Genomic DNA, 27,884 nt, shown 5'->3' on the forward strand with positions numbered 1-27,884 from the left:
GAAATTCTTCCTGATGTCCAACCTGACCCTCCCCTGGCACAGCTTGAGGCCGTGTCCTCTTGTCCTCTCTCTAAATGGTGCTTTAAAGGTCCTTCCAACTCAAACCTTTCTATGCTTAATGATTAGATCTGATGATTTTAGAGTTCTTTTCCCATCTCCACAGTTCTGTGATTGGGGTTGACCATCATTCCTCATCAGCCAGGGTGATGTGAATGTGAACCTGCCCAAGGTACCTGACTTCCAAAGAGCTGCAGTTACCTGAGCTCGGTGCTACCCTGACTGCTCAGTGCAAGGGGCTCACCTGGGGTTTTGCACAACTAGTAGAGCCTTTTATCACTCCAAAATTCCCTTTCCATCAGCTGGGGTTGATTTCAAGATGTGAACTTGACTTCTTTTGTGACCTGCAGTTGACTGTGTGCTCTGTTACGTTTCAAAGTACTCTGAGAGCTGTGGAAATGCGAGGCCTTGTCTTTTGCCATTGAAATATTTTTATTCTTTCCCCTTCCTGCATTCATTGCCTTTGAGTTGTGCTGGTGCCTTTGAAGTAGGGATGAAATTTTACCAGGGAGTTTCATCTCTAGGTGTGGATCCACGCTCAAAGGAGGGAAGCAATTCACTACGTTTTCTTTTTCCATTCAGCCTGTTACAGAGTCGGAACCAAGCTGTGAGATTCAGATGTAAATTCCTCCTAAGCCACCACCAGGCATGGTTTGATCGCCCGGCTTTTAAGCTGGTGAGCACCAATAGTGAGGATGGAAAGCTTGGAGTTGCCTTCCTTGGAGATAGGAGTGACCACTGACTGTGGTCCTTCTGTATCCAGAAAACAAGCTGGGAGTGGGGTTGGTGTGAAGCCACGGTCTTTCAGTTTCCAGCTTCCCAAGACTAGGCTTAAAAAAGGCTGTTTCTACCTCTGCCTTCAAAGTGAGTCAGTGATGTAAAAGAAATGAAGGTTAAGAAGTGATGGGGCCCAACTGGGGTTCTGGTGGGGGAGAAATCCATAGGATGCCCCATCATCACCCTGAAAACATCTGAAGCGCTTTGTCTCCGTTGCATCCCCCCCTTTGTCTCCATTTCATCCCCCACGTTGTCTTTGGGTGAGCGGGGTTTCCTCGTGGCCTCGCCGGCAGAGCCGCCCTCAGCCAGTGGCTAATTGGCCGTAGTCGCAGCTCCCGGCTCGCTCCATTTATATCCACGAGTGGGGATTACTGGGAGCCAACCTCCTTCAATGCCAGCTGCGGAGGAACAGAGAGGGAGAGGGGAGAGCAGGAAATGAGCCGTGCAGATGTTGGAAAGTGAATTAGCCTTTAAGAGTGTTTTCCATGGCGAGGCGGCACGGCAGCCGAGGGAAGAGGGAGCAGGATGCTGACAGCATCCCTCCAGCAATCCCTCATATTTACTCAGGGATTGAGATGAGTTTGTTCTCTTCCAGCAGATCGAAGGCTATGGAGATCGCAGAGCCTCCTAAGGGTGCATGGCAGGGATAATAATAAAGAATGAGTCAGGTCTTCAATATTTTACATGAAGATACCGAGCTTAAATAATAAACGAAGCAAAATTAATCAAGGTGTATCCGAAGGGGGAGGTGTGGATGTTCCAAGGCAGGGAGCTGGGGAGCAGCTCAGCATTTGTTAACATGCAACGGAAATGAAGTTGTTCCTAAAAACCACCAGAGAGGAGTCTCTAGATGTTATTCCTCTTCCTTTAAACAGTGTCATTTGTTCTGGGATTCTGATTGTTAAAGGATTCGCTGCTGCTCTGGAAGAATTATCCATGACCAAGAAAGGGACTTCTCTTGGAGAAGTCATGGTGCTTCACAGTCCCAGTCTTGTCTGGTGGGTGGAAAAGGTGAGGAAAGGTAGAAATTAAGGTGTACTGGAGTTGAGTATCTTGAGTGATGATGAGCATGTGCAAGTTCAAGCTGGGCTCTGGAAAAGGGCAGCTGTCTGAGGCACGGAGCTTCCTTTCTCTGCCCTCCTTTTTCATCCCTTTCCTTCCCTCCAGTGCTGCTGTTTCTCCCGCTGATCCCTGCCAGCCTCACATCACGAGGAGGGGGAAGGGGAGAGAAGCAGGACGGATCCCATCGCATCTCCCTCTGAGTTTGGTACTTCTTTTGAGCAGACAAGTCCAGGCATGAAAGCACCTGGACTTATTTCCATTTAGATGGTTCAGAACAGCCTTGTGGGCTTAGATGTTCATCGTCCTTTGACTTTCAGTGGGCTTTGGCTCAGATTCCTTTGCAGATCTCAGCTCTAAGCCTCGCGGCTTTGCTCTCCGACGAGGGCTCCGTTTAACCTTTCCTCTTGTCTGAAGAGAGCACATCACATTAGCCCATGCACACAGATGGAAAATTGAAGAGGACCTTTGCCCTTTCCCTTCCTCTAACGCAACGGCTCAGGGATCCCCCGTAAAGTCTGGATTTCCCTTATGAAGCAGTTGGTGGCAAAGGGAAGTACGAGGTAATTGGAAAAGTAGCCAGGTTTGAGATTAAAGTTGTTCCATCAGCTGAGACGTTTCGTGGAAAGCTTCCCCTCTGGCTGATTTACATAATGCTCCCAACCATTTCGGGAGGAGTGTTGGAAATCCCATAATGCAAATAACCCCCGAGCCTATATAATCAAACGCCTTCACCTGATCCAAGATGAGCCCAGAAAGAAATTTGCCACATGTTTTACCCAGCTCAGCAATGTCTCCTCTGCAGACGGAATTGCTAACAATATTCCGACCTGTTGGAGCACAACATTGAAACGTATAGAAACAAGACCCGCAGCCACGTTCTGCAATTCAATCTCCTCTTTATTGTGCTGGTGGAGGTGTGCTGCATATTAGCGAGTAGTTTTTTCCCCTGACTAACCTTGGCCAGGTTTCATGACCAGTTCCTGGCTCTGCTGGGAGGTCCATCTGCGTAGGTCCTTGTCCCGTCCATGGGAAGGTGAGTGTCTTTCCATCCTGGATGGGGTGGTGACTCGACATCAGTCTCCATCAACCTTGTCCTGCAAAATCATAGAATCATTTAGGTTGGAAAAGACCTCTAAAATCATTGAGTTTGAAAGGGTGAGAGAATTGGGATGTTCAGTCTGGAGAAGAGAAGGCTCCAGGGTGACCTAACTGTGGCCTTCAAGTACCTGAAGGGAGCTGACAAGAAACAGAGAGACTGTTTACTAGGGCCTGGAGTGACAGCACAAGGGGGGATGGCTTCAAACTGAGAATAGGCTTAGATTGGATATTAGGAAAAAATTCTACCCTGGGAGGTTGGTGAGGCCCTGGCACAGGTCGCCCAGTGAAGCTGTGGCTGCCCCATCCCTGGAAGTGTCCAAGCCAGGTTGGATGGATTTCTGAGCACCTAGTGTAGTGGAAGGTGTCCCTGCCCATGGCAGCAGGTTGGAATGAGATGAACTTTAAGGTCCATCCAATTCAAGCCATTCTATGATTCTGTGATTCACTAACCAAAATGCCCAGCTTGAATTCCCACCAGTGGCCAAACAGAGTCAGGGATGATGGGAGAGGACATGCTCTTCTCTTCTCTGGATTGTGGCAATGCTGCATCAACTTTGGTATCCCTACACAGAATTCCCCCCGCTGAGGATCTGTGCTCTAATCCTCTCTCTTTTTTTCTCTCCCCACTTCTATCTTCTGGAGAAGAACAATATATCTCTTACCCGCTTGGTAGTTTCCTCTCCATTCCTCGATTGAATTATACAGAGGGTGCACTCCAGTGATTTTTAAATCTAAATGAAAATGTAAAGAACCCTTTGCCGGAGCGCCGAATCCTGCAATAAGGCAAATTGTTTGACTTCTTCGCACCCCCATCTGGCCCTAATTGATTCTTGTAACCCAACTGTGATTTCTAACATGTTCCAGTCAGAGAAATCTACCGGCACTAATTCAACACGGTGAGCACTGGTTTGGTGTTTAATGCGACGATGAGATCAATGTCCCTTCCCAGGGAGGGGAGTGCACGTCACCCTGCCCAGCCACGGCTGAGCAGCAGCTCCAGAGCACACTTTGGCCCAAAACTTTGTTCCCAAGGATGGGAAAATAAAATTTTTTCATCCTTCTCTTCTCGTTTTCCCCCTCGAATACCTGCAGCTCTTTTTTTTTTTCCCATCGAAATCCCGCGGGAGGAAGCTGCTCTCCGGGGAGGAAAGATTAAAAGCATTTTAGATGAGGCTGTGTTTGCCACATCCCTGCTTGTGAACCCCGGGATGTTTTGGCATTTGGATTCAGCCTGTGGTTTGGGCAGAGGTTGAATCCTGTTTCTCTGCGGTGGCTTCCCTGAGCCTCACCCCTGCTGTGCACAGCGGGGATCCAGGGGCTGTCATCCAAGGATGCCTTCACTCAGCATTACAACCTGTATCCTCCAGAGCCATGCTGTGAACAGAAGGGTGGCTTTGCTTGCTTTGCTTTCCTTATTTTATTTTTTTTTTTTTAACTATGCTCGAAATCCTGGCTTTCTGGATATCTTTGGCTTCTTAATAAATGAGCTGAGAGCGTGGACCTCTGGGCCTCGTCCAGCTCTTGAGTTGATCTCTGCTGGGAATAGCTGGAGGCCCCAGAAGGAGTTCAGCCAGGTCTCTGGAGCCACAGAGGAGCCGGCTGTAATTTCTCTATCCCTACAGCTTTCTGGAAGTGTTAACGTTTATCTCCTTGCTCTGGGCTTTGGAGGTCAGTGAATTGGAAGCCGTTTACCCTGATCATCATATTTTAAACAAGGAACAAGGGCTCTGTTGGTGGGAATATAACCATAAGGCTTTTCCACTGGAGTAGGATAAGTGGTGGGAGAATCACTTGTGGAAGGGGGTTTTCATGGAGAGGAGGTGGATATCCCTGCTGCCTCCTGCAAGGGCATAAGAAATGCTTTGTGGTGGTGTGATGGTGACGTGGGACAACAGTCCCCCACTTCAAGCTTGGCACCAGTGCAAGGATGTTGCAGTCATGGTCTTGGTCCCTCATTGCTCCGTTTTCCCCTTCCCACCTCCCCCTGGAGGCATTTCTGGCTGCCAGCACTTGGTTAGAACAAAAAGTGGTATTTTAGGGCTGCATGTGATGTGACTGGCAGGTGACAGGCGGCTCGATGGCAGTGACTGACGGGAATCCAGGCTCCCAGTTGGAGATGACAGGTCCAGCTGACACGATGCCATGCGTGTGGGCTGCTCCTCAGCCGTGCTGGGAGGAACAAGCAGCACTGCCAGCCTTGGAAAGTGCTTTTTAGTTGTCCAGCAGTTGTTTTGCTCTTCTGTGTTGCTACACTTGCATCTCCAGATGCCATAAGATCAACCTTCCTCGGCAAGGTGACGGTTGGAAGATTCTTTCTGACCACAGTGAACCAGTTGAGTTGACACCAGGAAGACAACATTGGCCAACAGCAGTTGGCTTGTCCAGGCAAAGCCCAGTCTCACCTTCCCAAGGATTGGGCTTGCAGAGAGTTATTTGTGAGCTGGTAGCTGTGTGTGATGGATGAGGGACAAGCTCTTCCTCTCCCAAAGACCTCGTAACTCCAGCTCTGGAGTTGTTTGCTGTAGTTTCTCGTACGTAGCTACGCTGAGATTTAAAAGGGGAGGAGAAAAACAGATGTTGGAATCAGTGAGACGAGATTTACATATATAGAAGGACTAAAAAGCTTCATTTTTGTTTGGTTTTGCTCCTCTTTGTTTGCTTTCTTACTTTCCTGAGTGTTTTCACATTAAAAATTCAAGATATGTCTGTCTTCTATTTTCTGGGAGGCTCGGAGGACATCTGGAGAACTTGTTAGGATTTTGTTGTTTGAGACACGATTTCTTAGGAGGCTGAGGGGTAGCTCTGGCTGTTTGAAACCCCGCTATTGGGGGCGGATTGTGTTGTCACCTCCTTTTTAAATGCTTGTTTTGGAGAAAAGCTCGTGAGAGAGATGTCCTTGTTAAACCCTGCACCGCGAAATAATGGCTCAGAAAACCTCCAATTTGGGGGAACCTCTAATGAGCCGCCCCAGGAGGCAGAGCTCTGTTTTGTCTGAGGTAAGGTGAAAAAAAAAAGAAGAGGCAAGTCAAGTAGTGAAAACATTTTTTTTTTTTCAGTTCAAAAAAATAAGAGCACTGGCAAGCTCAGACCCCGCTTGTCTGTATGCGCCGCTTGTAAGTCGGGGGAAAAAAGGCAGCACCCTGCTTTTTTCCATTAAGCTTCTTCTATAATGTATTAATAGAGAATTATATCCTCGCTATAGGATTATTAAAAAAGAAGGGAGATAAAAATGATAGAAATGAATCCGTGCTCTATTATGCGGATGACAATAGATACACTTAAGCCTTCCAGCCCTGACCTTGGCACATGTTTCATCTCAACTCGCAGAGAAGCTCAAATTGATACGCTGACACTTACCATTAATATGAAGAACCATCATCTTCCCCCAAGAGCATGAGGGGATGGGAAGGGTTTTGCCAATGCTCCGAGGAGCAGGGAAGGGCCTCTTCCTGTCCTGGAGCAAATCTTCGTGTCCCCTCTGTGATTTTTCTTTTATATTTTTAGTTGAACCCAATACAGAAGTTTCTGTGCAAGGTGTGTAGCTGGCTGCTGTCCTCTCTCCCTGCCCTGTGCTCCCCACTTCATCATAAACTGGTTGAACAAGGAAAAGCCCACTCAGATCTGTCCCAACTGCCACCTTAGCAATTCAGGAGGACCTTCCCTCCAGCTGCCCTCAGCTCATGGGATGTGGGTATGCAGTTGATGGGTGCTAGAAAAAAGACTGTGTAAGAATGAATGAGACCAAAACTGAATTGAGATTTTTTTCCCCCCATATGTTTAGCAAATTTGAGTCTCCCAACATCTGGAGGCAGCTGTGAACTTTTCCCCCTTTGTAGAAGCACAGCAGAGGTGATATCCATACTCCTCATCCTCTCCTGCAGAGGTGATATCCATACTCCTCCTCCTCTCCTGCAGAGGTGATATCCATACTCCTCATCCTCTCCTGCAGAGGTGATATCCATACTCCTCATCCTCTCCTGCAGCATCTCTCCCGTGACTCCTGGGGAGCCTGGATAGGGAAATTTGTTTTCTAGGAGCTTCCTCTTGTCTCTGTGATAGGATGGAGGGCAGGTTGCTGCTGTGGACTTGTGCCCACCAGGAGTGGGAGCAGGTCCATCATGGATAGAGCTGGATAGAGCTGGCAGCTACCTCTGCCTCCCAGGTATCCCAATCCTAAATGACTTTCCCAAACTGGAGCTGCCAGACATCACTGCCATTTCCCACAGCCCACTGCTATCCACATGGTGGAGGCAAAAGGTTTCCACTCTCCCTTCCTTCCTTCTAACCAAGTTTGTTTAGCCTTTAAGCTCCTGTGAGTATTGAGAGGGAGAAAGAGCTGTGTAATGTGGTGACAGCTCTGCTGTGCTCCTGCTAATGCAGATATCATTTGATCAGCGTGATCCTCTGCAACCTCTTCCGAGGATTAATAATGAAGAACATTTTCCTGGAGTGAAACCTGAGGAGCAGCAGACTTGGTTAGCTGAGCTCTTCAGGTGGGAGCTGGCTGCAGGCAGAACTTCCAGGAAAAGGGGCTTGTGGTGGGTGTTTCCTGGGAAGCTGAGCTCCTGAAATCCTTCCCGAGGAGGGGGAGGATGCAGCAAAGGCAGGGATACAAAGGAGAGAAGTGGAAGGCTGGCAGCTCTCCTTCCACTGGGGCAAAGAGCTCCTCCATCACCTCACAAGGGGGATTGGCCATGGCACCTCCCCATCCTGCTGCTTTCAGGCATCTCCATGGGATGCTCTTGTGCTGCTGGTCACATGTGGCCGTGGTACTGAGTGACCAGCTCAAGATAGAACATCCAATCTGTCCACAAAGGGATAAATGCAGGCTGGCTGGGAGGGCACACAGGAGGACTTCTCTCCAAAGCCCTCAGTGTGGCGGCTTAGCTGCCTCTAAACACCGCGTGTGCTTCTCTCTTTCTTTCTTTGTCTCTTGTTTTATTTATAACTCTGGTTGGATTTTTTTAATTATTATTATGATTGCTCCTGCTGAGCTGTAAAGTCGGTGAGGAAAAAAGGGAAAAAAAAAATACTGGGGCAGCCGTATCAGGCAAATTGAACTGGCTTGTTATAATCAACTGCTGCTGCTGTATCCTTGGCTTTCCATGGCTCTCTCTCCATAGTCCCCATGTACATATAGATGCTCTCCCTCCTCTCAATTTCAGTGTCAAGAACTTTATTGGCATGACAAGATATAGTGTGTTGCTGGAGTTAATACAGTCTCAAGTGTGTATGTCTGGGAGAGGTTTTCACAGTGGTAATTGGGTTTTATACAGTGTGTCCAGCTCTATATTCGGTGGCTGAGGCACAGCTATATCAGGAAGCCATTTCTGCCACCTCTGCTTGAATTATGCAGATGATTTTTTTCCTCACTTCTAAGGGTGAAATAGAGGCAGTTGTGCAGCCAGTTTGTCCTTGCCCCCAGTGCTGTGTGGCTGGAGGGGATCCCTTGGCTCAGCCTTGTAGGATGAAGCTGTGCTGGCGTTGCTGTTGTGCTCTTTTCTGCTCCAGCCCTGCTGGCATCAGGATACCTTCCCTTGGAAGCAGATCAAGGGCAACCAGTGGGGTTGAGCCTCCAGAGTGGACCCAAGGGTGTATTTTCCCTCTGTGCTCAGATGTTGCTTGGTCCAGGTGCAGCCTGGGAGGCTGCTCTGGGAAAAGAGATGTCTCACCATAGAATTCCAGAATGGTTTGGGTTGGAAGGGACCTTAAAGCTCATCTTGTTCCAAATCCCTGCCATGAGTAGGGACACCTTCCACTAGACCAGCTTGCTCCAGGTACCATCCAACCTGGCCTTGGACATCTGTATGGCTGGGGCTTGCTCCCTTCTTCCCTGCTTTATCTTCTCCCTCCCCTGCCTTCTTCTTACCTCCCCTTGCCATCCTTTTCCTTCTCCTCACTTAGTTCCCTATTTATTTCCCCTCCTCAACATTTCCTTTGTCCCCCTGTGTCCCTACTTCACCCCACAGGGACATAACCTGGCCCCACATCCACAAACACCCCGGCAGAGAGTAGGATGGCACATGGGCTGTTTGCAGAGCTAAGGGACACATGGGACCGAGGACAGCCAGTCCGTGAGACAAGGAACCTTTGCTCCAAGAGGCGATGAAAGGCAGCAGAATTGGAAATTATTTTATTTCAATTAGATTTTAATTAGCTGCTGTCTCCCAGCCGCTGGATCAGTCAGCCAATAATTGAAAAGCAACAATATTTGCATGTGGCGCCTGGAAGAAAAGCTGTGTCTGATCTGTGGCAGGGAGGCTTTGGGGAGATAATTCCCAAGGTCAGATGCTCCTCGCTGGTAGTTCAGCGTGGACAAGTTTCTTGCAAATAACCCACTGTAGCCTCACACTAATTTTACAGTAAATTAATGCCAAGCCGGCATTTGTATGGATTTAATTAGCAGGCAACACAAACTTTTATAAACCTTTTGCAGTGGCAATTTAAACCTGATTGCAAAGTTATTAAAGGCAGCCATGGCAGGCTGCTTCCAAGAGTCTGCAGGGACCTAAGGCAGGGGGGCCACACGCTGTGTTGGTGCTGCTGGAGCTCTCCATGCCGTGGAAGAACAGGAGAAACCCTTTTGACTCGCTGGAGGTGGGATCAGTGAGGGTTAGGGAGCATCACCTGCCTGGTGTTTGCTCTGCAGCTGGATCAGAGCCTTGCTGGTCATTCCTCCTGCACCCTTCTAGGATATCCACTGGCTTTCAAATTGCTCTTTTGGCCATTTCCAGGCGGTTGCCGCATGGTTTTTACAGTAGCTACAAATAGTTGGGAGGCAGCATAGCCCATAAAAGCTGATGCTCTCCCCTCAACCCAGGCAGAGCAGTTTATGGGCAGATCTGTTGTCTGTGGCAGGTCTGTTGTCTGTGGTCCCCGAAGAGAGCTGCTGGAAATCACGAGATCATGAGTTTCACAGTGCATATCTATAGCTGGTGTCACAGACAATTAAAATAAGCGGGTTAGGAGCCTCGGTTGGGTGCATGGATTACAGCTCCTGTATTTCAGGATGGGCATGGGTGGCTTGGAGCATGGAAGAAATAGCCCTGCAGCAGCTGGACGGGCTGGATGGCCGTGCTGAGGGTATTAAAAATATTTATACAGTCTGGAATGATGAGAGTCCTTTTGAAATGCCTGCAGAATGAGGCCATTTCTTATTTTGCAAATAATTCCATTTAAAATCTACCTATATCTCTATATGTATGTGTGCATATATGAGGGGAAAATGCAGTTCTGGACGGAGCAGATTTAATTGCCAACCCGCCTTTGTAAGAAATGGGCAATAGCAGCTTTTAATTACGACTGAGGGGTTTGTCTGGTGAGTCCAGGACACCTCAGCAGTCAGGCAGAGAGATTCTGTCCTCCATCCTCCCCTCCTCACATGTTCCGAGGACAATGGCAAGTCATTAAGGAACTATAATGGGAAAAGCCGTATCTAATGATTACAATTTCTTAGCGAGGCCGGGAGGGTGAGTAACCACTGGGGTACTTTTTCTTGCCTTTTCTCTTTGCTAATAGCCTTGCTGGAGCGGGTGGAGCCTGGCCCAGCTGCCGGGCCGCTGTCGGCTGTGCTTGGCTCCGGGTGCCGCGTGATTGAGTGCCCAGCCCTGTTCCTCTGGCTGTTGCACCGTGTAGATCTGGAGCCGCTCCACGGGCTTGCATTTGTCTGACATAAATGGGAGCAGAGCCTGGCCTGCTTCAGCTCCCTTCCCTGGTAGCTGGAAAAGAGCTCTGATTAATGATTGATTGCCGGTATTAATTTGCTGCGTGTAAGAGGTGTCCAAGGACAAGGCTGAAATGGCTCTTGCGTATCCAAGGGGAGTCAGGAAGAGCTGACGGCTTCAAGGGGAGCTGTGTGCTGGCAGACACTCTTCCAAGAGTGGCTGGGAAACACAAACCCCTTGGGGAAGGTTTTGATGTGGCTGGTTGGTCACTGGGGAGTTATTTCTGTTCTTAGCTCCTCTGTGCCTGTACCCACCTTAGGTCCCTGGAGACACAGCCTGGTTTTCAGAGGTGCTGTGCTGGTGTTTTTCCATGCAGATAGGAACTATTGGTGCCCAGCATCTTTAATGTGGGAATGAGATGTTCGAGGCAGGCTCTGCAACTCCAGGTATGCTGGCACCTGTCCTGTGGGTCCTGCAGAGACAATGGGCAGGATGATGATGGGATGCTGGCATCTTTGGAGAAGCAGTTTTTGAGGACTTGGTCAGAAAGAGCTCAGCTTTTAGGTGCTCTGATCCTTGAAAAAGTGGCTGCAGTGACCCAGACCCTTATTGTTCCTGACTTGCTGATCCTTCTGCCTGAATCTGGATCAGGACAAGGTGGGACAAAGGAAAGGGGAAAGGGAAGTGCTAAAAAAGTCATGAACACAAGAGTAGGAGACCTGAGAGATATTTCCAGATGGATGTGGGTAGGAAAACGAGAGAGAGAATACTATTTGCATCTTGCAATTAAAATAAATCTGAGCAAGAGAGGAGATGGCAGTGCTGAGTCTGTTGATGTGTCTGATGAAGCAGAGCTGATTCACCTGGAAGCTGACACAGCTGTGTTAATGTGCTGCAAACACCAGGCTCCTGCCTGCCTCTGAGTCAGCCCCGATGGAGACCTGTCACCTGGGAGGTACAAAAGCTGCTGCCTCCCCTTTGACGGGAGATGGTTCCTTGCTGGGCTCCCACGCACGCACCCAGCTCCCGCTGCCAGCCAAAGGAGCAGCACCCACCGGGCCTTTACGTGGGCTCCATTAACTGTGTAAGCATTTCAATTGCCACCCATTACTTTGTTTTGCAGGATCCGGGCATGTGTGCAGAGGAGAGGGAGGAGGGAAGGACGGGGATGTGACTTTTGGAGTGTAATTGCAGCGATTTACCCATTTGCTGTCGGGGAGCACAAGTGAGTTGGCAGGCAGGGGTCTGATCCTGGCTGCTCGCACGAGGCACGGAGCAGCAGCAGCGCTGCCGTTTGGGATTGAAGGGGGGGGATGAAAACCTCGGGAATAGAGGCTTCTCACGCGCCCCCCACACTCTCTAAAAATACCTGTCAGTAATCAAGCTCCTGCAGCTCGCCTTTGTGTCTCCCTGGCTGCTGGTGCTCATCAGCCCCTCGGGTATAAATAGCAGCGCTCCTGATGGAGCCACTCGCTCTTGTTTTGGTGTCCCAAATACTGTGGTGATGCTCAGCACGGTCACACAGATCCTGGGGTAGCACACAACCAGGAAACCAACTCTGGCACAAACCCTCCTGGGAGGGGGGGACTTGGGCACTCACTCATGGGGCATTTGGTGGAAGAAATGCAGGGGTGGAAGGAAGTGGAGCTCTGTGTGTGTGTGTGTGTGTGTGTGTAGGGAGCAGGGCTTGATGCTGCTTTTTGGGGTCTTTCTGTTGCCTGAGCTAGAAATAGCTGTCTGGTCTGTTGGATATTATGGAATCGTGGAATGGTTTGGGTTGGAAGGGACCTTAAAGACCCTCCAGTTCTCATCCCAGCTTCCACTAGATCAGAGCTTGCTCTGAGCCCTGTCCAGCCTGGTGTTGAACGCTTCCAGGGATGGCGCAGCCACAGCTTCTCTGGGCAACCTGTGCCAGGGCCTCACCACCCTCAGAGAGAAGAATTTCTTCCTGATAACCAATCTAACCCTGCCCTCTTTCAGTTTAAAGCCATTAGTTCCCATTTCCTCTCCCACCCAATATTCTTGGCACTCAGGGGCTTCAGCCCCCTGATACAACTCTCAGAGCAGCTGGAGAGGGAAGGAGCAGACCCGCAGAGCAGCCCCTCTCCCTGTGGAGCAGGGTTGGGTGTTTGTGTGGAGCCAGGCAGAGCTCCAGGAAAACCTCCCACGTGCTGCCTGTGGGACCCAAAGGCAAGAGAGGGAGATGCGATCTCGTTTTTTCCAGGATGTCAGAAGTTGTTACAGAAAAGAGACCGATCGATTGCTCTCCGTGTCCACTGCTAGACAGAACAGGAAGGAATCAGATTAATTTGCAGGAGGGAAGATCAAGGTTAGATATTTGGGAATAGCAGTCTCTGCTGCAAGCATTGGAAAGTGCTGGTAATGGATGGGAAGAGACACTGGTGTGTCTCATGACTTTAGGAGCAAATCAGTGGTGGGGAAGGGATGGGCCCAGCTGGTGCTGCTCCATGGTGGAGTCTGGGACTAAGTGGTGGCTTCCCAGTGTGATGTTGTCCCTCACCCCAGACACGGGCACAGCGAAGGAGGGGGCTGTGATACAGTGCTTATTAAGCAGTTACTGGGGGAAGCAGAGAGGGTGTCTTCAGATTGGCTGCTGTGCAGATTTCCTGTGCTAACTGTCTCGCCGAAATCCAAATGTCATCAGTCATCAGCAGCTGAACAGCCTCTCCGAAACCTCCGAGTGGGACGTATGCACTGGTTCATTACAGCTGTCATCCCGCTGGTGCTTGGGTTTATTTGTGGCTCTGGTGTTGTTCACAGAGAGCCTCTGCTGTGCTTTTTGGACATGAACACTGGTGCCGGGGGCTGGGAGCTGGGAAAAGTTTCATCTGCTTGCTCTGAAGGCAAAGGCTGTGTCAGCACCCACCATAATTTCCTGAAACCATGCAGGGATGGAATTATAGAATGTTTTAGGTTGGAAAAGAGCTCTGAGATCACTGATTCCAACTGTTAACCCAGCACTGCCAAGGCTACAACTAAACCATGTCCCGAAGTGCCACATCCACATGGTTTTGAAATCCCTCCAAGGATGGTGATAACTCCACCTGGGCAGCCTGTGCCAGGGCTTGACAACTCTTTTGGTGAAGAAATCTTTCCTAATAACCAATCTAAACCCCCCTGGTATTGCCCCAGCCCCTCTCTGCAAGTGCCTGCCACATAACAAAGGCAGCAATCTTAGTTACATCCTTCTTGCTGATCTTTTTTGCAAGGACCTGGAGAAGATGAGAATTTGGCAGAGGGATTGGATGAGAAGGGGACAGGGTGGGTTTCCAAAGCTTCAGCCCTTAAGGGAGCTGTGGTTTGACTTTCTCCTATTCCTAGTGGTGGTTTGGAGCAGATGGGCAGCCCTACAGTGTCCCTTAGGGTAGGTGTCCAGCTTACAGCTGTGACAGCAGCTCCATCACTTAATCAGAAGCTTTTCTGCCTCTAAGAAGGGATTTTGTGAGACCTCCCTGGGCAGCAGTCCCCTGTGCCTGGATACTTGCCTAAAATCTTCCCCCACGGTCTGTTGCAGGGTTAAAACATATTCCCCACTGCAGTCAGAGAGGGGATAAAATGTGGAGGAGGGGAAGAGGAAGCCTAATGGGTAGGTAATTAAAGGACATGCCAGGGATAGAGGGATGAATAGAGCAGGGGGAGGATGTGGAGGGGCTATAGAAACACATTAATACATGTATGAGGAAGGGAGAGGTGGACGAGGAGATTAATTTATGATTGCTCCTGTCTATTATTATTCTGAGTCAGACACTCGGATCACATTTGGAAAGTCTCCAAACCTGCCCTGGTGCCATAAGGTTAATACAAGGCCAGTGGCTCCTCCGAGATCCCCTGGGCTTGGAGCTGGATTAGGCAAAGGCTGGCTGAAACCTAAGGTGGGCAGATAGGGGAGTGAGAGATAAGAGGGTGAGCAGAGGGGTTAGAGGCCTTCATGGCTGGGATTAGTGAGAGATCATACAGGCTGGCACCGGCTTGGGGCCATCAGAGCAGTGTTACCATCGGGGGTGGCGGCAGTGGAGAAGCCCAGACTTCTTCTAAGAGGGACAAAGCAGAGCCTTGTTGTTTATGTAATGAGATGAGGTGGGCTTTTAGTTGGTTGTGATTCTTGCTTTCTGGGCTGGCTGGATTTGGCCACTGCATCTAAAATCCCTCTGCTTCAGCAGTTGGTGGCAAAGTAGGATGCTGGGAAACCTCTACAGCCCAGGGGCTACTGACTTCCTGCTTTGGGCTTTTATAGGTTGAGTCTCAGTAGCTGGGGAGTGTTGAAGGACTTCGTAGCATGTGGATCCCAAGCTAAGCCCACAGGGAGAGGTTATTTTGCTGTTTGCTGTATCTGAGGGGAATAAGCTGCAGTGATGCCTGAGCAGCCATGAGGCACATTCCTGACTTTGCTTCCTCACAGGTTACGTGCCACGGAATGGCCCTTCCTCCTTGTTGAGGTTAAACAAGTTGCTCACCAGCAGCTTCATGCCTTGCCACTGTGGTTTCAGGGGAGGTCTGCAGCTGTGTGCTCCTCAAAGGGGGTTCAGCAGCTCAGGAAAGATGAGTAGTACTTCACAACAAGGGGTGAACCAGGAGACTTGTTGAAAACCACAATCATTAAATGTGCTCCTCCTCAGAAACCTTCTGAGTGATTCCTTTCTCTCACTCCTCGTCTGAAGCACAGCTTTTCTCTCCAGCTCTGCAGGCAGGGTGGGCTGAGCTGGATTTCCCTGTCAGATGATATAGATGGGGCAAATAAAACCCCAGCCAGACTGGAGCGAGGCACCCCTGGTCCACAGGCAGGGAAGGGAGTTGGGAAGGATGAGGGCATATCGCTGTTTGTTTATTCCTTGCTTTAATAATTGGCTGATTAAGTTGCATTTTTATTTGGTTTCAGTGGCAATCAGATTGAGAGCTGTAATATCCACTCACACCTCGTAATTACCATTAATTTCTCTCTTCCCCGTGCAAGGCAGGGCCGGGGTTGGCAGAGGCAGTTGGGAGTGCAGGCGAGTCGGATCCCAGCACTTGGCATATTGATGAGCAGAGGTAGTGCCCGCTCCTTGGCCAGGGGCCGAGACGAGGAATCAGAGAGGAGGGAGAAAGGGTGAAGAACGGGGGAAAATCCACCTTAAATCCCAGACAAAGGCAAACCCGGCAAAGTGTCAGAGTCAGCACAACAGGCTGTGCGAGTCTAATTACCATAACGATGTGAAAGAGCCCAATCAGCAATCTGGGGCTAATCTTTCATGTATTACAGGTCTCTCTTTCTGAGCGCTCCACAGCTAAATGCATTTTTAATGAAGATATTCCTAGACTCGCAGATAATTTCCCACTCTTTACAAGGAGGGTATCAGAGCTCATTAAGTGGGTTGTTCTTCTTTTTATATATATATATGTATGTGTGTGTGTATGTGTGTGTATATATATATATATGTCCCAGATGTTCGGGAGGCCAATGTTGGTGCTAGCAGCGGGAAAGGGAAGACATTCCCTGGGGCAGGGAGGGAGGGAGGGATGTGGTGGGAGGACCAGCTCTCACTGGGAAAGTTTGTTGTCTGCATCTCCCGTGGGTTTGTGCGCTTTCTCCCTCTCTGTTTTAGCCAGCATGTAATCAAATATAATAAAAAAATAGCAAGATTCGGGATTGGGGGGAGCAGACAGTGTTGGGATGAGGATGTTCTGACAAAGATGAGTTGAGGTGAGGCCAAAGCCTCATACAGTTATTGCAGCCTCAGCTACGGCCGTTGAGGGACTATAATTGTATTATTGCTCTGATGGTGATTTCTCCTATTGCTTCCTAAAGTGCTGTCAGATGAAATCTGCTGGAAATTAAGGGAGAGGCTGTGTCTGGCCTACAGAGGATGAGATATTTGGGGAGGGAGCGGGGCTGTCTCCTCCCGCTCCCCAGGATCTCAGCAGAAGCTTTTGCGGGGAGCAGGGGGGGGAGGAAAACAGGGAGATTGCCTTTAAACCCTCAGACAGCTGGCTCCTGACAGGAGGAGGACGCAGAGGGTGTGTTTCCAATTATCTCTGTAGATGGGGCCGAATCCCTAGAGAGGATGAGGAACCGTGAGTCAAAATGAGATCGAGGAATTGCCGGAGAGAGAAACGGGAACGCTGATGGGTCTCGTCCGGGAGCGGCCGGGTGGGGAACGTCACAGTGCTCAATTATAACCTGCCCGAAGGGGAGAGGCTTTGAACTCGAGGGAAGAAGCACTTGCTGTGAGCCTGCAAGCGGGAGGGTGTCTGAAGTGTCTCTGATGCCGTTGGATTGCTGGGTTTTCTCCTGGGCTATGCATCGCCGAGTCTTTGTTTGAGCCCCGGCAGTAGTGCTGGGGGCTCCTTCCTGCTTGGGATTTAGCTTGTAAACCTAAAAATGGAAAGGCCTCTGGAGCGTAAAACTGTTTGAATGCGCTCTGGAGATGGGCTGGAGCAGCGATGTGTTAGGTCTGATCCCTCACTTTCTGATATGAGCCTTTGCAGGAGCTCTCTTTGGGTCATGGCTGAGCCAGACCCAGTTCTTAGGTCTGGATGTTCGCTTTGGGTGGCCAAATTTCCTGCTCCTCTGGCACCTTCTTCCAGCTTGCAGGGAAGTTTGCTGTCTGCTTGAACCCATTTCTGGCCTCATTCCTTCTTGTTATTGGCGTTATAACCATATTGTGGAGTCTGGAGGATATAAGGGATAAAAAGCTTCTGTTCAAGGCAAGACCAGAGGTTTATGGAGCGAATGTGATGCTGAGGGTACTGGGAGCAGTTGCTTGTACTTCCTGAGGGAATTGTTTCCCTCCTTGGACTGTCCTAAGGAGCACCCAGTGCGAGAAAACTGGACACTGTGGCCAGCAAGGGGTTAAAGAGGGAGAGGAGTGAGAGGTGGACAGCAGAAATTTGCAGGGATGATAAACACCACCAAGGATGATTTTCTCTCCACAGAACAGGCCATTGATCTGTGATTAGAGTAGCTGAAGCTTTTACAGTCAATCAGGTAGGAAATTGCATCATTGCGGGTTCAGAGGTCAGAGAAATCGGGGAGAGCAAGAGGAGAGGGAAGAGCTGCTGGAGCCTCCCAGAGAGGCTTGGGAAGTCCCCAGGTTGAGACAGTTGAGGCTTTCCTGACTTGTGCATTGAATGTGGGTCTGGTGTCTTCTGTGCTGTGGGCAGCTTGTGGTGTCCAAAGCAGGTCTGGAGTCACAGCAGTGACAAAGAGGTGGTCACTGCTTGGAACTAGAGGTGCTGCTGCTGGAGTGGATGTTAAAACCCATGGTGGGCTGAGGTTTGTCCCAGGAATAGGCATGTGGAAACATCACTCCGGTCCATTTGCTAATGGTGTCTGGCCCCAGAAACACTCCAAGCAATCCTTTGGTGTTTGTGCCTCTACTTGGAGATGTTCCTCGAGATGGAGTCCTTCAAGCACTGGAATTTTGCTGGGGTTGGACTAAAAATAGCTTGTGGAGCTGGTGCTCGTAACGCTGTGCTTTGATACTGCTCTGAGGAGTGAATAGATTATATGTGTGCTTTGGTGCCTGCTGTAAATAACTGGCTGCTGGAGCCAGGTGGGTATTATGGATTAATTCAGTAATTGGTCCATCTGGAGTGTCTACTTACAATATCAATTTTTCTATATACCTCCTAATATCTTAAAAGGAGCTTTAGGTAGATTCACACAAATAACCAGGAAGGGAAAACTGGGGGAGAGCTCATTTAGCAAGAGGGTGGAGAGGAAGGTCAGGCCATCAGGTTGGTTGGTAAAGGGTTACTCTCAAGCAGATCGATCACGTGTAATTTGGCCTTGCTCTGGGAGAAAAAGAAATAACAAAGGTAGGGCAGATTAAATAGAAGACAAAGGCAGAGAGTGTGATTACAGCCTCTCCTGTCCCGCTTTTCCCTCATCCTGTGACGGCAGCTGTACCTCTCATTTTCTGCATGTTATTTTGTCTCTGGCCTCAGCCTCGTGACTTCTCAGCGGGGTGTTTTAAAAATATGATATGATTCCGTTGTCTTCTGTTTTTGGAGACCCATAGCAGGCACTGACCTTTCAAGTCTCTTCGTGATTAAAGCTCTTATTAATTTCCTGTGGGGCTGCAGACACTCTGAGGCAGTAAAGTGTTGGGAGTTCATTAACATGTGGGGCTTTAATTAGTCGGCAAGAAATCCCTCTCTGTCCCGATTTGACCAAGGGAAAAAGAGGAAGGATGGGTAAAAAAAAAAAAAAAGGAAAGAGAAAATGATGTTGAAGTAAAAATAGTCTCTGCAAATGTCTTCACAGTAGGAATAGATTTCAAGGCTCAGGATCTATTTATCAGGCCCTTTAGACCTGTGTGCATGTTCCCCATACAAACCATCAGCCACAGCTCTTTACGGAGAGACGTGGGGAGAATCGTCCCAGTGGCACCTGGAGCAGTAAATAATAGTGTCAGGAAGGGAATGAGCAGAAAGGATTTGAAAAACAAGCCCGAGCGTGCCTGTGCACAGCCTGATGCTGCCATGGGGAGCGCTGCCTGTGCCAGTTCCACCCTCCCAAACTTCACTGGGGCTACATTGGGATTGCTGGGAAGCCAGGTGTGATGAGCTGTGGTGCAGTGGGGCTCGATCCACGGGGGCACCGTGCACCCAGCATCTGTTTTAGAGCAACTGTGGGTGGAGCAGAGCCCAGCATTGGGCACGGCAGCAGCCCAGAGGTGCTCGGGCCCTGGGAACACACCATCAACACGTGGCGCTCGTATTTGTTTAAACCTTGGGTGGAATGATCTACGTTTGATTGCCCGGTTGATCTATTTGTGACAAGTGTTAAAACACATGTGCATTGATTTTCTTTGAGGAGCGTATTTCTAAGGGTAATTTAATAGTGGTGTTGAGCATAGCTCTTACTGGCCGGGGAGGAGGCGGAGGGAGGGGAGGGGGAATTAGATGAAGAAGAAGAGAGAGACGCTAATGGCGTTTTCGCAGTGCAATTGCTTAGGTCAGTGAAAAGCTGTCACAGTTTAATGCACTCGCTTGTTGGGGATGTTATCATATATAGGATTAAGCCATTCCAAGACATGAAAACAAGAGCAGCTTGTTAGTGAGGGAAGCTGTTAAAGAGCTGCTGTTGCAAAGTTATGATCGTTGTGCCTCTCCCGCTGCCCTCCAGCTGCCGAGACTGCAGGGATGCTCTTGTCTTCTGGGACCAGCTGGTCTTCATTGCCCCTTTTCCTGGAGGAGCTGGTCCTTGACATTTGATCCTATATCCTAAAGGGTCATTGGGTGATAGGTACAGAAAAGTCAGAGCCATGTACATCTCGTGGCTTCGGGCTGAGACACTGTGTTCTGACGTGCCTTGGTGTGGTGACCAACATCAGTAACTGAATGTGGGGCTCTTCAGGTGTGTTCCCCATCTGCCAGGGAGAGCAAGTCCAGTATTCCCACAGTGTCTTCCCGGAGCCTTAGGAGGTTTGCTTTTTGACTCCTGATGAGGAATAAAAGACTTTCTACCAGCCCATGCTAGGGTCTAAAAGTCAAGCTGGGCTTTTCCAGATGAAATACTGTCCTTGGTCATGTCTCTGCAGCCTCCTTGTCTCTTGTGGGGTTGCAAAGACAGTACTCAGATGGCAATAACACCGTTCATCACACAGTCAGGGGAGGCTCTGGCTCCCTCCTTCCTGGCTGCATCAGCAGGGCTGACAGGAGCAGAAAGCATTACAAACTCGTCTGTGTCACCCAAAATCAGCAGATCCAGCTCTGAGTATGTGTGGGGAGTTCTATGGAATAGGATGGAAAGGCTGTGCCATTGCCTCTTTTCATAGCAAGCTGTATTTTAGTCTATCCCCTTGTTAACGTGTAAGCTCATCTCTACCATATGTAATATTTAGATCTCCATCTAGTCTATTCTCAAATGTTGGAAACAATGGAGCTCCTCCTTCCTCCTGGGAGATGGTTGCACAGCCCTGTAGATCTTGGCATCAAGAACTTTTTTCATATTTATACTTGACCTAAATTCTCTCTCTCTTTCTCAAATAGCCAGTTTTTTCCCTCTGGCACCTATACCTCTTCTTTAGAGTTTTCACACTTGAAATACTTATGGTTGCAATAATATGGGTACCTTTATATGTATTTTCACCAGGCTATAAATCCTGCGAGTTGACAAGGGTATTGTTATCTGGCTTCTGCCATGACCCACTGTTAAAATACATGACATAAATTACACAGAACATATCATACAAGTCATTTTTCCTCGTATGAAGCCTGATAAATATTAATGGCCCATTGCTGTAGCTTTGTGCTGCGGTAGTACCGGAGTCAATGAGGTTGATCTGAGGCACGATAATTGCTGGTGGACATGGACCCCAGGCAGCCACTGAATTAGCTCTCTCTCCAAGCACAGTGCACTTCTGGAGCTCTCAATTGTGTCTCGAGAGGTTTTATTTTGGCCTCTGCTGTTTTGAACTCTCTGTCATAGAGGGGAGGCCCAGGTTGGATGAGATGAGTCAACCCAAAACTCTCCCTGTGCTGATTTGCCCTCACTGTAATATTAATTACTTGTGTTCATCCTTGGCAAGGCAGTGCTGTGGATGTCACCTCTATCCCCGACCCCTTGTGCCCTTGGGAACCATCAACCCCCACCTGCCCTTATCTCCCCAGTCTGAATTTTCGGCTCCTGCCTCCTGTAAGTGGCACTTGATCCACTGGAAATGTGATTCCGGTCGGTGGCGTTGGCTCCGTCACGCTTATCAGAAATACATTATCAGGTGGGGATTAGACAGAACCTCGTGCTCCTCTTGCTGTCCATGCCAGGCGAATAATGAATAATGAAAATTCCCAGGACCAGAGACAAACACACTTGACAGGCAGGGAATTGCCAGCGCTGCCTTTCACTCACTTTAATGTGACAAACGTGGCTCCTTCAGAAATCTTTCCACTCCATTCACCATGGCCTGGCTTCCTCTGCATTGTTTTTCCGTTTTTCCCCCCTCTTCCTTCTGCCTATCCACTCTCCCAGCCTCTGAGCCCCTCTGCCGTGGAGAAGGAAAGGGTGAGGGTGAATTGAGGAGGTCACCCCCACCCAGCCTGCTGAGGGCTGCTTTGTGTTCATGTAGGGAGCTGTGTGATTTGGGTCCTGTCTGCTTTGAACTTCGATATTGAGCATTTCTCCCCTTTTGTGAGTTAAGCTTTCATGGCAGAGACATTGCTCTGCTCACACAATCCTCACTTCTGCGACCACAGTGAGTTTGGTGCAGGTGAGAGGGAGAGACTGTGTTTTCCAGTGCATCAGCCCTGCATCCTTCAGTGCTGACCTTCCCCAACCCTTATGGTTTTGCTCCCTGCTCCCCCAGGCACTCTAGGCCTGTCCTGTGCTGCAGATACCCCGGTGAACTCGAGTCCTTGCCCTTTTCTCGGGGTTGGTGGATGCTCAGTTTTACTCTGTCTCGTGCCATCAGCAGCATCTCTCTTACCTGCCCTTCCTCAGCCGTGGAGAGATCATGCACTTCCCCAGGGCTGACCGTCCACTCTTTTGGCTTTTCAAGAGTGTAACACAGGAGGACTGAACTCCTTGTCACGGGCAGTGTAGGGAGCAGCAGGTCCTACTGCAGCATTCCTGGGCTCAGGGAGAGGTTTCCTGCCATTGCTGTGCTCTGTCTACCTCGTGCCGTGTCTGTTCTGTATGATTCCCACGTATGGGCAGGAGGATGTGGGTTACATAGTGATGCACAGCCTGGTGCAGGTGTCTGTGAGCGAGCTGTCGTTCTCCCAAGTCCCTGGATGCGCCGTAGCTTCCCCCAGGATGCTGTGGTTGACCTGTGGAGTAGAGCACTGGTCACAAAACAATGGGGCCACAGAGAAGGGATTTCCCCCTGCCCAGGTACAGGATTTTTCCCGGTGCTCAGGTCTGGCCTGCCTCTTGTCTCCTGTAAATCAGCCGTGGCGATGCCATCTGTAAAGGCTGTCTACACGAGACGCGACTCCGGCACCGGGAGGTTTTTTTCCTGCAGTTGTCATCTAGAAGCAGGCAATAAATTTTATGGACCAGGGTTTATCGAGCACAGAGGATGAGGAATTGAGCTGCCTGGCTCGAATCTGATGCTGATGTTCTGGAGGGAACAAGCGCTTTCAGGCGAGTGCTTCGATCACTCACTGCCCACTTTCTGGAGGGAGTCAAATGACCGTGTCCCGTGCCGGCACTTTGGGGGAGTGGAGAACCCCAGTGCCAACCATCCCCCACCTTTGCCTTGTCTGTCACTGGTGACATCTGTCTCTTTCCCAGCCTGGCTCTTCTAAAAGGCATCCAACCTGCTGCTGGGAGGGTGTCTTGGCTTGGCACTGGTGGTGAAAGTCCCTCTTGACGCAGTTCTCTTCTTGGACGCGTTACACAAACTCCGTGACTCCAGCTCTCCCCCCGTCCACCCAGCAGGGAGGGAAGGAGCTGTGAGCCCGCATCACATCTGCTGCGCAGTGTGGGGCTTTGCCAGCGAGATTCCTGCTAATTAATGTCAAACTTATTTTAGCAAATAATGCACATTATCTCGTCCCGTGGAAGGGGTTGGTGCCAGCAGCGATCGCGGCGGCTCCGGAGGGGAGATGCAGCTTCAAAGCGCTGGGATTTGAGCTCAGGATGGGAGTGTGCTGGGGAGTGGGGAGACAGGGTTTGTTCCACAGCATGAAAATGGTCCTGGGGTTTCATACCTGGACTCTTGGCCAAACATGTGTTCATAGGATCATAGGATGGCCTGTACTGGAAGGGACCTTAAAGCTCATCTCATTCCATCCCTCTGCCATGTGCCAGGACACCTTCCACTATCCCAGGTTTCTCCAAGCCCCATCCAGTCTGGCCTTGGACACTTCCAGGGATGGGGCAGCCACAGCTTCTCTGGGCAACCTGTACCAGGGCCTCCCCACCCTCACAGTAAAGAATTTTTTCCTAGTATCTAATCTAAGCCTACTCTCTGTCAGTTTGAAGCCATTCCCCCTTGTCCTGTCGTTTCATGCTTTAGTAAAAAGTCCCTCTCCTTCTTTCTTGTAGACTCCCTTCGGTCCTGGCCATACTTCCACACTTGTGAAACCTGTTTGTGCCACTGACTCAAGCAAGAACAGACTGGAGTTTTGAAGCCCCCTCTGACACGGGTGTTGTGCTCCTTTGGTTTTTCTGTAGCAAGAGGTTTATTTGCTTTTCTCTTCAAGCCCGTGGTCCTCCTCATAGAGGGAAACTGGAGGAAGAGGCAGAGCAAGCCCCACTCCTCTTCTCCCTCTCCCAGTGCTGCAATATTCAGTAGTTGGTGCTTGTGAGGGGATTTTGCAGAGCACACCTAGTTGACCACTACCCCGATTCCCTGACTCTCACAGAGCAGAGATGAGCTGGTGATTTATTGTTAAGGCCAGAAGAAGAGAACTAAGTGTCTGCCAATGCTTGCAGGGGTGCTGCTGTAAGCTGAGACAGCTCACCTGTTTTAACAGAGCCAATATTTCAGAGATTGCCACTGTTAGCTGCCTATTATCATCCCCATTTTTCATATCAGTCAGTTGAGGCATGGGGAGAAAACAAGCACACGGATAACAGCGAGCCAAAAAATAGCCAGATGTCCTGGCACCGAGTCCTGGGATTGAACTGTTTGGACTGTTGTGCCTCTTCGAAGGCATCTGAAGGGACCTCCCTTCTCCTTGTCCTGTGTCAAGGCTGTTTGTGCCACTTTGTGCCTTCACTGGAGTCTAAATGTGGTTTTATCCATAGGCTTTTAGAGGAGTTAGGTCCTCCTGTAGGTCTAACACCACATTATAGAATCATAGGATGGTTTGGGTTGGACCTTAAAGCCCATCCAGTTCCACCCCCTGCCATGGGCAGGGACACCTTCCACTAGCCCAGGTTGCTCCAAGCCCTGTCCAACCTGGCCTTGGACACTTCCAGGGATGGGGCAACCACAGCTTCTCTGGGCAACCTGTGCCAAGGCCTCCCCACCCTCAGTGTAAAGAATTTTTTCCATGTATCAGACCTAAATTTCCCCTCTTTCAGTTGGAAAAACTGAAATGTCTTTAATTCTGGAGTCCTTTTACCTTATGGGACAGTTGCAGTTGAAATTAATGGAAGTTATTTACTCCCATTAATGGCAATTTCCATTATTGTGCCATTTTTGTATAAACTGTCCTGAAGGTCATGAGTGAGGCCAGGTGACCACTCCAGGAAAAGCAGTGTCCTGGGATAGCCCGGAGGACACGCTCTACCTGGAGGCACAGGGAGAGCTGTGGGAAAGCTGAGGAAATTTGGGACTAGAACCTGGACAAAAATTTCTTTCTGAGCGTCTTTTTCCCAACAGAAAAAGCCTGCCTTTGTCAAGAGAGACTCTGACGTGGGAAACATCTGTTCTGTGCTAAAAAAAGGGGAAAAGGCGGAGAGAAGGAAAAACTCTAGAATATGATTCCCCCCTCCCCCTGCTTGTTAACCAGCAAAATGGAAACAAAAGAATAATTGTGAGCATATGGGGTGAAAAATAATAGGCAGATAAAGTAAAATGATGTTCTGGCTAGGTGGCTTTTTGGGGGGTTTTGTTTCATTTGTGGATGTTCTAATTGGTGGGGGTGGGGATAATGTGTCTGGACTATGTACTGTCAGTAAAACAGGCAAAGAGAGATCAGTCAGGTGAAATTAGTTGTGACACGTAGGCTGGACATGGAAATAGCCCTGGGAATTTTGAGCCTGGGCTCAAAGAGGGGTGGCACTCCCCACCTGCTGGGTCACGGGTTGTCCATGCAGCCTGAAATCAGCCCTCTTTGTGTGGTGTGACTCTTGGGGTTGTCCTGTGCAGGGCTGAGTTAGTCTCGACGATCCCTGTGGGTCCCTTCTAACTCAGCATATTGTGTGAGCTGCCCCCTGCTCACCCTGCCCCGGGTGTGAGCCCCTCATAGTCCCTGGGAGTGCAGCAGAGCCGCCTCTGCTGCAGGGAGAGGCCGAGCACAGAGCGGCCCCTGCTCCCAGGCTCGCGTGAGAGAGAGCACTAGACGTGGAGTACTCTTAGCAGATGCCACAGCTGAACTTTCTGCCTCACTTGAAGCGAGCAGTGTTATTTCTCCACAGTCTTAGAGGAGGGGGCTGAGTGAAGGCAAAGAGCGGGAGCTGTGATCTCGCGTAAGTGATAGCACGTCAGGCGGAAATTAAACGCTGCTTCAACTTCTCCCGGGCTGCTGCTTGAGCAGTGCCTGGGGATCATCTGCCCCTCACTTTGCTGAGCTTGCCTTTCCCCGGGTCGATGCCACGCCGTGTGTACCCAGCCAGGGATGGGAGCGGTGGTGGCAGCGAGGACAAGGCGTTGTGTTCGGTCCAGGGTTTGGTGGGAGCGCTTCCCGCTCGCCTGCTGCGCTGATGCTCCAGTTTGTCACTGTCCCTTCTCCCCCTGACAAAGTCACCCTGTGTTTCAGTCAGAGGAGGAATCTGTCTTCATAGCTTGAGAGGACAGAGGGAAAGGGAAACAGCTCAAAGCCTGCAGGAGGCAGGTATGATGTGATTGACCTCCCTGAATTTGAGTGTGACAGTGACGGCCATCACAGGGATGGCCTTTGCCAACTGGGAGCTGAACCTCTGTCACCTGCAGGATGCAGGTGGAGCTGCCATACAGAGCCCGTGGAGGCACTGCCCAACCCCCTTGAAACCAAGGAACAATATCAGTGTCCCCTCATGCCTTGCCATCCCCCCAGGTGAGTTCTCCTCCCTGAAACCTCCACGCTCCCAAGTCCCAGCTCCATTCGTGGCTCTGCGAGGCTTCTTGCTGGGATCGTGGGGTTGGGATTCTCTCCCATCCCAGGGGCTGGAAACTTGCCTCTGGCCACTGGCGTGCTTGCCTTTGGAGTTACAGCTTCTCCTGCTCGTTAGCTCATAAATAATATGGACCAGCAGCATTCAGTGCTAATTAATTTTGTGAACTGAACCAGGGTGAATGGGGTAATTGCCCGTGGCGCGGGCGGGCCGTCAGGTGGGCCCTCCTGCTTTTGCCCTCCTTGTTTACCAGCTCATCTCTAGTTATTTTAAGAAGCATTTGGTCCCTTCTCCATGTGCAGAAGAAGAGCCATGTGATCCAACCCAGAGAGAGCGCAGCAGGCGCTGAATATTAAATTAAAACACATCCTTGCTTATATACAAAAAAAAGCCCAAGCTGGAAAGGTTAAGAGCTAACAGAGATCCTCAGAACAGTCTCTGTCTGTTTGGAATGAATTAATCAGACCATTAAACAGATCTTTTAATCTAAAGTATCCCTTTCATTTCAGTACTCTGTAAAACAAAGTGACTGGAGTATTGAGGGAAGAGTTTACCATCACTGTACCTTATTTCTGTTAGGGAGGTGGGTGTTGCTATGATTTTTTTCTTCCCTGTCTTCCTCTTTCAGAAACAAAAGCAGGGTTAGGAAGAGCTGGGACAAAGTGGGCATGGAAAGGGATGGAGTTCCCAGGGTTCACGAGGTGTTACATCATTATGGGGAAAGAGCATATCTTTGTCTCAAGGAGTAGAAATGGCTCAGGAATTGGTAGCATCTGAACTGGAGATGAGTAATACATGGAAAGTATGAGATTCCAAAGTCTTGGGATGGCGAGGCTGGAGCAGGGAAGACACTGATCATTACTGAGGTCTTGGAGCCCAGAACAAATAGGAAAGTTGCTCCTGCAAAAGCTTAAAGGAGCTTATTAGATGGGGCTGGGGAGTCACGGAGGGGCAGGTAGATGCTCAGAGATCTCAACTGCAAAGTGTGCCACAGACTTTCTTCAGGCAGGAGACTGAGCATCCTGCCTAGGAAGGGTCTGTGAGGATGGACGTGTGGCAGAGCACTCAGAAACTGTGTGTGCTACCTTGGACAACTCATGGTCTGCAAGACAGTCACTTTCTGAAGTGCTGAACTGCACTGAGGCCTCTCAAGTTGAGTTTTTAAAGGCATTTGTGAAGTTGGTGGCGCTTTAAGCTTCCCACTGGCTCAGCTGGTAACCACAGCTTTAATGTCCAGCTCTTTGGGGTGGTACTAAAAGCAGCTCAAAACTCTCAGGGCATGCACTCTTCCCCCTCTTCTTTACCCTTCAGACAGTGCTAGATGGGATTTTTAAAGCCTTTACTCCTTTTTTTTCCCCATCTGAATCTGTGCAGGGCTGTTGGGAGGACCTAACCTAGGAAAGAACTCTGGACACAACTGGTGTTGTGTCCCCCAGCCTCATATTTTGGTCCTTGCTCTGGTTGGTGCAGCCAAACATTTGAGCAAATGCTACTATCACCCTCACATCTGGTAG

The 27,884-nt window shown here is 49.7% G+C and overlaps 1 protein-coding gene across 14 annotated transcripts in view; it reads left to right on the forward strand.

The window, feature by feature from the left end:
- OPCML (opioid binding protein/cell adhesion molecule like) overlaps positions 1-27,884 on the forward strand; it is a 335,041-nt gene that overhangs the window by 257,055 nt on the left and 50,102 nt on the right. The window lies entirely within an intron of this gene.

The sequence above is a fragment of the Corapipo altera genome, unplaced genomic scaffold (genome assembly GCF_003945725.1).
Source record: "Corapipo altera isolate COAL_440 unplaced genomic scaffold, ASM394572v1 71, whole genome shotgun sequence".
Lineage (NCBI taxonomy): Eukaryota > Metazoa > Chordata > Aves > Passeriformes > Pipridae > Corapipo > Corapipo altera.